At 42.1% G+C, this 12,162-nt stretch overlaps 1 pseudogene; it reads left to right on the top strand.

Annotated features, from left to right (window-relative positions):
* Positions 1-1,349: 1,349 nt before the first annotated feature.
* Positions 1,350-11,754, top strand: LOC119882760 (annotated as a pseudogene).
* Positions 11,755-12,162: the final 408 nt, after the last annotated feature.

Here is a 12,162-nt window from a genome sequence, read left to right as displayed (position 1 = left end):
GAAATCTCACGGAAGACCGCGTGGTAAACGAGCCTTTCACATTAATTTATTTTTTTGCTAATAAAAATTAATTTCTTGTACATTTGAAGAAGCGTCGGGTTGATTGTTGCGTAGAACAGTAAATAGGTTTCCTGGTTGTTGCCTCCTCTCCTACTCCTCCTGTCAGCCAGTCAGACAAGAACCAAAGATAAAGCTAAGATCAAGACACAGGCTAAGGGATATAGGACAAGAAGAGTTTAGGCTAAGGGAGAAAAACCTGTTCTTCATCTTTCCCTTTTATTACACTGTCTTATGAAGAGTTAAATGTTTTGACGAATAGCTTCCTCCATAACAGGCGTGACAGGATTTCTTACTCGTGTAGGCTCGTTGGTTAGAGAAACCTTTTTGTTTAGAAGTGTACTTTTGGAGGTTTGTTTATTTTAGAGGCATCATAGAAGATGTTGAAACCATATTCCAGTAAAGCATAGGCTGCATGTTACTTTCACATTGTTATAAAAGTTTCTATTCACAACATTCATGTAATGTTACAATATGTTAATTGTCTAAAAAAGTAAGATATGCCTACACAACACTAGCCCTTAAAGAAGTGGTGGTGACTTGTTATACTTTGAAGTTCTCTGTGATGTAGCCAGGTCAAAATTGTATTTCATCCAACGGTTTATTTTCTAATAAACATATGTTGGTTTGACTGCTCTCAGCCCCTAAAAGTCTTGGTCTTGTCTCGGTCAACTCTTGGCGATCTTGACTACAACACTATTATATATGTCAGAGGTTGCACACCTCTGGAGCAACTAGGTATTAAATGTCTTGCTCAGGGACACACTGGTGCATGTGTCACAGTGGGAATTAAACCCAGGTCTCTCACACCAAAGGTTTGCGTCTTAGCCACTACACCATCGCCACCCCGGGGTTTCTGTCTGACTTGCAACACACATGTAAACAGAGTGCAACACACAATGAAAACAGATTTTCCAAGGTCTCTATAAAACAACGTATCTTTTTTTCTGTTCGAAACAAAGACACATACGTGCTAATTGGTTTATTTCACAGTGAAAATGTGTTGTGCTCTCAACATCCACAAATATTGAGTTACACAGACAGGATAAGCAGGTTTCTTAACAGTCTCAGCCAGGATGTAGCGCTGTCCAAAACCTCATGTGTAAGTAGTGAAGTAGTGAGACACTGAGAATATTGACAAGTGTTACCGTGCACTAATGTTTGATCTTGACCATCATTAATAGCCTGTCACTGGGTTGTACACACTGAAGTCCCTCCTCTTACTGTAATTTCCCCTAAAATAGTCTCTCCTGTTCTTGTTCTCATTTATATTCTATCTTCTGTCCTGTCAGATTGTGTTCTCGGTGGATTACCTGCCTGGAAAAGTTCCAGTCTCATTAGACAGTCAGAAAGACAAGTTAACCTTCAGGTAAAAAGGTCACTTTGTGCTTTTAGGTAGTGTTTGGCTGTACTGGCAGCCTGCAAAAAAGTGTAACACATCAGTATTACACTGTATTTTGTTCATCTCTGTCAGCTCTGTTTTTTTTCCTACAGGACAACCGACTGCCACGAAAAGCATCTAGGTGGAACTGTGGTGCAACTCAGTCACTAATGCAATTTGCACCTGACTTTACACACGTTTTTCTGCCATCCACCCTCTTCATTCAATATTTACAGCATTGATCCTTCATTCCCACATCATGTCCAACCAACCCACACAAACCCAACATGAGGGGGACTACATGTCCCTGATGAGAGGCTTGAAAGAGCTGGACTTCCGGGGTCCTTGTGTTCCCAGTGACCTGGTGCTGATTGGAGACCATGCCTTTCCTTTAGCAATGAACAGCCAAGGCCAGGTCCTGATGGCTGCCTCTCTGTACGGCAGTGGAAGGATCGTGGTCCTGGGTCATGAGGGCTACCTGACCGCCTTTCCTGCTCTGGTAGAGAACGCTGTGACCTGGCTGAGAGGAGATGGATCTGAAAACTTGTCTGTGAGGGTTCACAAAAACGTCAAGGCAGTCTCTGATAATCTCAGGAAATCCAGCTTCCAAGCAGAAATTGTGGGGGCCTTTAGTGGCAACGTGGGGGTGTATGTGACTGATGCCTACAGCGTGGGTGCAGACGTAAAGGACCTGGTGGCCTTTCTGAAAGCTGGAGGAGGAGTGCTGATAGCAGGGCAGGCATGGTACTGGGCTGCAGATCACCCCAAGGAGAACATGTTGCTTCAGTTTGAAGGGAACAAGGTTTCTGGTGTGGCAGGGATCTACATCTCTGAGCGCAAGTGTGAAGTAGAGTGCCTTCCTGTCTACCCTCAGATCCCATCTTCCTGGATGGCTATAGTGTGAGTGTATACTTTACTTCTCTTTTATTGCACATTTAGAAAGGCTCCACTTTGCAAGGTGACAACTTTTAATCTGAATTATATAACATACTGTATCAGTCATACTTGACATCCATCTTTTCTCTTCCTCTTCACTCTTTAAAGAACTGGGAAGGATTTTGAGGATGACTTGGAGTTCTTACTCCAGGGGGGTTTCAGAGTTTGACCTCAACCCTGGACTATTACCTTCTGAGGTTCTAGTCCATGGCCCGCTAGCCTTTCCCATCGGGACCACAGACGATGGCCATGCGTTCCTAGCAGGAGCCTACTATGGGCAGGGGCGAGTCATTGTGGTCTCACATGAAGGATTTATGGGACAAAAAGGTACAGTTTAAATTAAAGTTTTTTTAGGCATTCACTTGTCTTCATAAGTCAAACTGAGCATATAATAAGGTTTTGCTCAAATGAAATGTTTTATACCTTAACAACAGTATATGAGCAAATTGTCATGATGTTCTAAATTTGACTTATGAAGATAGACATTTTAAAACCAATATTTAATGTAAATGTTTACTTTGTTTATTTATTTTGTTATATATTAAATGATCATTTTGGTATTTTTAAACCAGGGCCCTTTTTCGCATATTTTGGTGTCAAAATGACCAGTAGGTGGAGGTATGACTAGATTTTGCGATATTAAAACCTGACGATATTTCTCGCAGAGGTAAAAAGGTCTCTCACAATATCAGACAGTTTTTAGCCGACAGTTTTTACCTCTGCGAGAAATATCGTCAGGTTTTAATATCGCAAAATCTAGTCATACCCTCCACCTACTGGTCATTTTGACACCAAAATATGCGAAAAAAGGGCCCTGAAAAAAAGGGTAGAATTTTGCAATATAACAATCTATAAACTGTGGCGCAGACTGGTTCTGTTTGGGACTGTGAGCTGCAGTTTATTGGAGGTGCTGAAGTTAATATATGTGTGGATTTGTGGTGAGATTTCTGCCTGTTAGTTTCGGTTTCCACCTTTTTTCTCATCCTAAACGGTTCTGTGTCTGTCACGTGGTCTGTAGGGGATACTACCATATCAACAGAGTAATAACCTAATGCACAGCAGAGTACAGTGCACATAGTAAAAACTATTATACTATACTAAACTATTATATGATTCTCATAATATTATGACTTTTTTCTTGACATTTAGAGAACACACATTTGTGGGATAGATTTATGTGCAGAAAATTTTGAACATGACCAGAAAACTTGCTGAAACAGAGGAGCTATTAAAGTTCAGGAGTTTATAACTGAATTAAAATGAATTCATTTATAACTGAGGTGAAAATGTGCCACAAAGCGAATTTTCCACCATAAATGAATGAAGAAAAATTCACTAGAATGCAGGAAATGTGTAAGTGCTTAATGCTGGTAGGAGCCTAGACCCTCCCCTCATATATTTCGTCATTGAAGTTTTGATAAAAATGTTGTGTTAAAATATCATCTTGTTCTTGTGAGCTAGGTGTATCATCACACCCCTACTAGGTACAAAATGTTTTGGAATCCGTGCAGTAGATAGCTTCAGCCGGCAGCTGTGAACCAGTTGCAGAGGCTTTAATGTATTATTTTGGGGGAATTGTGCCTGTCAAAATAACGCCCACAAGTGTTTGTTTTTACCAATGACAGGCTTAGACTGTTATACGAGGTGTCTAACAACATCAGGGAAAGGATCACTAAGAGTGACTTCCGGTGACACCCTTTGTTTTGAACAAGAAACAGAAGTGTCACTCCAGGACACTTGAAACTCTAAAATTTCATGAGAGGCGATTTGTTGCAGGAAGATGACAGTGGAAACGTCAGTCTCCAGAGGTGGAGAGAGGACTTTGTCATGTTTGAATAATGTTCGGAAATAAAGTGCACAACACACTCCTCTCCCTCGTTTCACCCGGCGTTTCCTTCAACTACTCACCTTTCACGAGATGTCTCTTTCTTGTTCTTTTTGCTGAATAATGAGATGTGTGCTGATGTGCCAAATCTTTTTGTGTTATTAACATACTACTGCCTTTATCACAGACATTTGCTCCATTTTGGAACAATGCCCTTCATTGGTTGGATGAAGGCCGGCAGGGGATCATTGGAGTTGCGCAAGGCCCTGCACTCCAAGTTCTCAGCAAGTCAGGGTTACAGTGTGAGAAGACAGACTTCAGGGAAGACCTGAGTGTATTTGTGTGCACGGCATACAGCGATAATCATGTGGAGGAAATCCAACACTTCGTGGCAGAGGGAGGAGGCCTGCTGATTGGTGGACATGCCTGGTACTGGGCACAGACACACCATGGGCAAAATCCAATGACAGATTTCTCAGGTATGATAATACACCACAAGAGGGTGATTATATCCGGCCTACTTCACCCCATAATAATTTCATAACATAATGCATGCTAAGCATATTCCGGGTATAATATAATTGAAATTACTCATTCAGCTGACGCTTTTATCCAAAACGACTTAGAGTTGCTTTAGGTTGCACACCTCTGGAGCAACTAGGGGTTAAATGTCTTGCTCAGGGACACATTGATGAATATGTTGCAGTGGCATGTGTCTTTTCCACTGCAGCATTGCCACACCCAGGTACTACTGCTAGGCGATGATTCATATTAGGGACAACTCAAAACTACCGCACATACAATCAATATCGCTGAGTGAGAAACACATTTGCAGTCATAAACGCATTATGGAGTCCAGCATGGCACACAGGAATAAGGGAGGAAAAAAAATATAAGAAGAGACATGTTAAACCAAACTTCACGTCCGCATGCCTGGCTAATTACTGTGTGAAGTGGGTGGAATGTCGATTGTTGGTTTAAGAAAGTTACGGGACAGACACAATACGACCTATATGGTATCAGTGGAGCACTGGATGGCACCAAGAAGGTGTTAACCCTCTAACAATGGCCAAAGTTGTTAAATTATCTAAAACAGGATGTCTAAAAAATTTTTCCTGAAGACGAATATGTTCTTTGCAAACTGAAACATTCTTGTTAGTTTTTAAGAAAATGTACCTCAGTTGTCACAAAGTTATGGCAAGCAAATGGCCTGCTGTCCCCTCCACTACATCAGTTTAGATGATTGGCTGGTTGATGTCCGTCGGGCCAGGTGGTGTAGATCCCAAAAAGAAGACATGAAGATTCACAGCTAAACTGTGAAGAACACTGGTGCTGACAACAGGCAGGAAAGCTAGGAGACAGGACAGACAAGACATTCTGGTAAAGAGTGCAAAGAGGGAATGGACAATATAGGCTGGTGGTGATTTGTGTCAAGGCCCTGTACAAGGTAATTAATCATATAAACTGCAGCTGGTGAGGAGGTCAGGCAGACACTGTGGACATCATGGGAGCAAGTGGGAAATGACAAGTTCATGTTCTTATAATTCAACTCAGTTCAACTCTAACTATAACAGTTCCAACAAGGCAAGAGCTTTCTTTAAGGGGCAGAGTTGGGAATGTTCTAATAATCCACCTACATCCGTCTAACTTTAACTATAGCAGTTTCAACAGTAAAACACAGTAGATGAAATCAGGTTTGCTGGAATGTCTTTCAGGGAACAAGATCCTGAACAAAATGGGCTTGAGCCTGTTGGGGACAACAATTGAAGGAGGTTTATACAAGGCCCCTGTGCCCAGCCAGGCCATGAAAGATACCTACCACTTCCGCAACCTTCTGGGCCGCTTCGCTGGCCATGTAACCGATGGCAAAGAATTAAGCAAGGATGAGGAGGCATGTCTTAAAAAGCTGGGTGGGGACTGTGCCAAGTACTTGCACATGAAGGCTCATGACTGCTCCTCCTACATGCAGATTGTGTCCACCCTCACTGACATCTTAATGAAGTCAGACATGCCTCAGGTGAGTACACAAAATACACAACATGAATGTTTTAGAAAACATTCTAATAGAACAGCACAAAGCTAACAAGTGAGATGGTGTTAGAACAACACGTTTAATAATTAATTTTCTTTAAAGGTGTGTGACAGCTGCCCTGCAAAGACTCCCAAAGACCACCTACTCCTCAGTGTGGCAGCAGAGGTTTACAAGGTTTCCCCAGATCCTGATGCTCTCCTGCCCTACATCATCAAGGATAACCCGTTGCTGCCAGTTGTTTACAACCACAGGATCAAGATTAATGTTAACACAGCAGGTCAGACCTTATTGTGGACAAATATGTGAACTATTCATGAATTACGTTTGGGCTACTGCATTACATTGCATTACATTGCACTGCATTACAAGGTTCCATATTGTGCAATATCCACTTTTTCATGTCTTTTCAACCTAAATATGTGTCCCTGGTGTGTCTAAAGGTCCCAAAACTATGACAGAAAAACATGCTCTCTCTTCTCCTCCTGCTCAGTCTTTCAGTAAATGTGTGTGCAAGCGTGCAAGCGTGCAGTTGGATCTGTTTTGTATTGGACTTCCTCCAGCCCTTCAGTGCAGTAGACGTCCCCACCGACATCGCTGAGCTAGAGCTGGAGGTTGTTAGTATGTCCCCGAGAAAGTGCTTCCAATACAGGCAGAGTCAGCTAACAGGACAGCTAGCTACACGGCTAACTGAGCTAACTAGCTAGCGACAGCTACCGTTCTCAGAATTTAATGGCTAAATTAACTGCTAACAACAAGTAAAGCTATCTATGCATTAGCAAAATCCATAAATCACAGAAAGTTGGAGCAGAGCAGGTGGAGGACATAAGAGAGAAAAACAGAAAAATTTGCTTCCAAAATGAGTGAATAAAGTTTCTAGTTCACATAGCCAGCCCTATCCACACATGGGCTGCGTTCGAAAAGTCTTTTTTGCTTCTGAAGGTTCCAAACTCAGTGAAGTTACCCGGAAGAAATTCAGTGGCAGCCATGATAACAGCTGTCCGAATTTTCTAAAAGCTAAGGAAAGTAGCCTCAATGCTTCCTTTCACCTCCTTTAGCATTGGGTACACCTGACCATCCTTTCGTAAAGGATGGTCAGCCATCCCACAATTCCTTGCAGCGGCAACATTTAAAGCGACGCACGTTCTCAAACTCAAACGATAAAATCCATCAACCACATTTTATAAAATCCTTTCAATACAGATGCACATTATAATACTTGAATAAGACTCTCATAATTTCTTTCTTTCTTTTAGTTTGTTTTCTTTTGGCTTCGCTGTAATCTGATGCTGTTTCAACACTGTTTTATGTTTTGGATTGTTGAAATATGCTATAAAGTGTTTTCTACAATAATAAAAAAGAGAAATCTCCGGCCATGACAGATAAAGGATGTTGATCACCATGGAACTTACAATTTCTCTCTTATGCAAATGTCTTGAACTGTCAGCAATACCTGAGATCCATGCAAGCTGTGTTACTGGTCTTGTAACGTGATCAAAGTTAGGATAATGTTGCAGCGTGTAGGTTCACGTTATGTATTTCCAGCCTTCAGAAATATCATTAATTTATTTTAATTCAGTCACAGATGCTGACACCCTCACCTTAATACAAGCAATGACCAAGCTGTATGACCTCTACAGTAAATGAAATGTATTATTTCAGTGTTTCCCACACAATGATTTATTTGTTATCAACACTGACCGCATTTTCTTACTATCTAAAATGAGCTGCGCATATATTCGCTCAGCTCAGCACCTCCCCTCTCTCTCTCTCCACAGTTGCGCAGTCATTCTGTGGGAAACATTGTTACAAACAATAATTGGGATTCATGTTGATAACTATGGGCAGGAGGGTGAGCAAGCATTCTCAATGTGACAACCCTTTCCATTATCTTGTGACTGATACCTATCTGCCTTGTTGCTATCTTGGTAATGAAGCATGCCTAATATTCCACCGTGTTGTCCACCTTTAGATGGCCTGCATTAAAACAACACTGGGCGTAGTGTCAGAGATGTAGTCTTTTTGTAGTCCATCTTCAGAACACTGTAGTTTCATCATGGCAGGTCAGGGCAGTAACATCCACCGTTGCATAATCATGTCGCTTAGAGCCGCCGTCCTCTTTTCCTAAGTCCTAATGCATTCTCCTTCACATTTTTCCTTGACCTCATGCGATTTACATTGATGTCAAGGAAAGGTGGTCAGGAAAGGAGATTTCTTTTGAGTTTTCGGATGCAGCCATGATTCAAGAGCGCTGTGCCAGCTACTTCTTGCCCCTGGAGAAGCTTCCGGGGCCAATCAGAAGAAAGTGGGCTCTTAGGGAGGGGAGCCTTAAAGAGACAGGAGCTGAAACAGAGTGTTCAGAGAGAAGGCAAATAGAGGAGCTGAAGCAGAGGACAGTATGTGAAAAATAATTTGCTTTTTGAACACTAAAGCATGTAAACATTTTCTAGTAGACACACAAAATAAAAGTATGAACCTGAAAATGAGCATAATATGGGACCTTTAATCAATGTAAATATGACATGATGAGTATAATCTTTGCTTCTGCTGTTTGTGTGTGTGTGTGTGTGTGTGTGTGTGTGTGTGTGTGTGTGTGTGTGTGTGTGTGTGTGTGTGTGTGTGTGTGTCAGGAGGGAAAGAGTGGATCAGTACGGGTCTCTACCTCTCTCCTGGTATGAAGACCTACATGGCCATACCAGCAGAGATAGTCAACAAGGAATGGAAGGTAGAGTGCACAAAAGTGAATTAATTGTTTTTCTGTTAATGTCCATCCCATTCAGACCCCAGTCTCAGCAGTGACTAGGCACTCAATTCCGCTAAATTCAGAGAAAGAAACTACTTTGTGGCAGACAGTGCAAGTCGTTCAGTCCTCTCAGGTCATTCATACTTTGAATGGTCTGCAGTCGTCATCATATCCAGCTTTCCAGCTTTGCATCCTTTTATTTATCGTACAAACAACACTATCAGTAACACAATTCCATGTCTTCCACAGATCCAGATAGGATGTCAAACAGACCGTCTCAGTGCTGAAACATTGAAGAGAGCACCATGTGTTCATGAGCGATTTCCTGTTACCTCAGAGATGATGCAGGTGTGGAACCTGTGGGGTGGACTCATCTACCTGGTAGCCCCACCCAAAACACAAGTGTACGGGGTAGAGGTCACAGTGCAGATGGCTGTACCTGCGCCGTACTATAGATCAGGTGAGTCTGTGATGGTGCGGTATGTGCCTGCTGATATGTTTATTCTCAGGGGGGTAAATAGAAGGTGTGAGTTTTGTCCATTATAGTATCGCATAAAAGGTTGTTTTGGGATTCAGGGCAGTGTAAGTAAGAACATCTTGTTCAAAATCCAATGCAGTATCATTAGTTCTCATCAAATGTCATTTGTGATGGACAGTTCCAGCGAAATAGTTTCAGTTTAGCAGGAGTCCCTTTAAAATATATAATTTACAAAATTATGCAATAATTCTTTGATGTGATTTGAATCCCTCCCTTTGTTTTTTCAGGTGTGACAACAGCAGCTGATTGGTCGTTGTTGCGCACAGCCCCTGCACCCTGGGCAGAGTTGGAGTTTGCCAACATCATCCTTACTGTACCATCAGATGTTATTCGGGACCTAGAGCGCCCTGATGAGCTGGCGGCATTCTGGGATGACATCATGAAGAGTATCGCTGATCTTGCTGCCATCCCACACAAATTTCCCCGCAAAGAACGTTTTGTTACTGATGTGCAGATTTCCTGTGGTAAGTGTGTTTGACTTTGACTAGTTATTATTTGCTTATCCTGTAGACCTGTCCAGGCTCTCTATAGACTAATTATTCACATTCACACCTACGAGCAATTTAGAGTTTCCCCAAATCTGCATTTCCATGTTAACGCCAAGGGGGAACTGCTCAGTGCTAACTGCTGTCCTTGGAATGTACAGTATATTGAAAATAAATCACCAGGACTCTCAGGGACATCAGATGACACCAAGTACATACTGCATTATGACAGTGTTTTGAGTTTAAAAATGGCAACACTTCTTTAAAATTACTAATTGAATGAGGAGTTTTGTAACATCACATGCTAATATGACACTGATTTGTAAATTGCTCTAATTGCATACACATGCCCTACAATGTGATGTTTCTCTACCATAGATATGGAACCCTAAAGACTTGTTTGTCTATTCAGGTTGGATGCATTCAGGTTATCCTATCATGGCACACAAGCCCACAGCAGCTGAGCTGGTCAGCATTGACCTTGCTAAGAGTAAAGGCCTGTGGGGCCCCATACATGAGCTTGGACACAACCAACAGAGAAGCTGCTGGGAGTTCCCACCACACACCACAGAGTGTACATGCAACCTGTGGTCAGTGTATGTGCATGAAGAGGTGCTGAGGATCAACAGGGACCAGGTGGAGTAAATTAGTTTAATTTAGTTAACACAAACAGAGACCAATGGCTAGAACAGCCTGGTCTTAAAGGCTATGGTGACATTGTTACATCAATAGATGTTACAAAAGACTACTGTTCTTGTTATCATATGTTGAGAAAAATATTTAGATTTTCATTTGGATTACATTGTTTCACAATCACATCATTTCAACTTGTTCAACGCAGGCTCATCCAGCAATGACATCAATGACTTCAGCAAATCGAAATAGTCGAACAGAGGAGTATGTTAAGGGGGGCAAGAAACTCAGCAACTGGCAAATGTGGGTGGCCCTGGAGACATATATGCAGGTGAGAGAGAATGACCCTGTAGAGAAACTATGTCACACTGGCGTCAGCATTCAAACAGAATCACACCTCTTCAAAGACAGTGAAAGAGAAAAATAAATAGTAACAATAGGTAGACTGAAAGTCTCTTGCCCCATTCAACCCAGTGAATCTTAAGTGGCCATTAAACACCTAACAACAAACATGTTTTGTTCTTCTTTCTAATCTTTCCTCTACCTCTGGCTCCTTCCATGTAGCTCCAGGAAAGGTTTGGCTGGGATGCCTTTAAGAAGGTGTTTGCTGCCTACCACAAGATGTCCAACTTTCCCAATGACAACTACAGAAAGATGAACCTGTATGCAAAGACCTTCTCCCAGACTGTGGGGATGAACTTGGCTGGATTCTTCAAGGCCTGGGGCTGGCCCATCGAAACAGCCACTGAAGAGAAACTCTGCAACCTGCCTCCCTGGAGTGACCACCCCATGGTCCAGTATGACTGAACATCAGACTGCTGCTGATTAACAGTGTAGAGAGATGGGTTCACTGAGTACCAAATACTTGATATTGACTTTTTACTGGGTGATTCAATTTACTGGCTTTGTTCTTTGTTATTGTATGTACCATGTATTTTGACCACTGCTACAATGTGGGCTAGATTTTTATTCTGAAGATGAGTTAGAAAAACAGTGAAACTTTTATTTAGAAATGCAACATTTATCCCATTGCTTCAGTCAACTCTCAAAATGCAGCCTCTTCATATCTGCTTGTAGACGTTTTGCTTCAGTGGAATTCTGTTGAAATAAACAACCCGAAGCCAACATTTGACTTTCTGTAGGTTTATTCAGTCATCTGCAGATGGACTCACAGTGACACCCATACATCAGAGTACAACACTTGAATGAGCACATTTTCCCTCACGTTTGTTTTTTATAGATCACTTTGCTTGGGAAGTGGCGTACGCACATTTCCAGCCCTGTTCCGCAGAGACCCCAGGGGCCTCATAACACAGCTGTAGCTTGTCAGATGCAATCAAATGGATGGTAATAAAATGCCATGATGCATTCACAATGCGTAATGACGCACAATGGCTGATCTTGCGCTCTTAGAAGACTTGCTGGCAAACGAGGACGAGTGGCTTATGAGCCGGTTCCGACTTCCTCGAGCTGTCCTGTTGGACCTCTGCGGTCTTTTGGGCCCAGCGTTACAGAGGAGCACTCGGAGGAACCAT

The sequence above is a fragment of the Micropterus salmoides genome, unplaced genomic scaffold, assembly GCF_014851395.1.
Source record: "Micropterus salmoides isolate LMB-PRFRI ecotype aquatic unplaced genomic scaffold, ASM1485139v1 Ms_hic_scaffold_3, whole genome shotgun sequence".
Lineage (NCBI taxonomy): Eukaryota > Metazoa > Chordata > Actinopteri > Centrarchiformes > Centrarchidae > Micropterus > Micropterus salmoides.
Note: the sequence above shows the minus strand (reverse complement) of the source record. Positions and strands in the feature narration are given on the sequence as shown.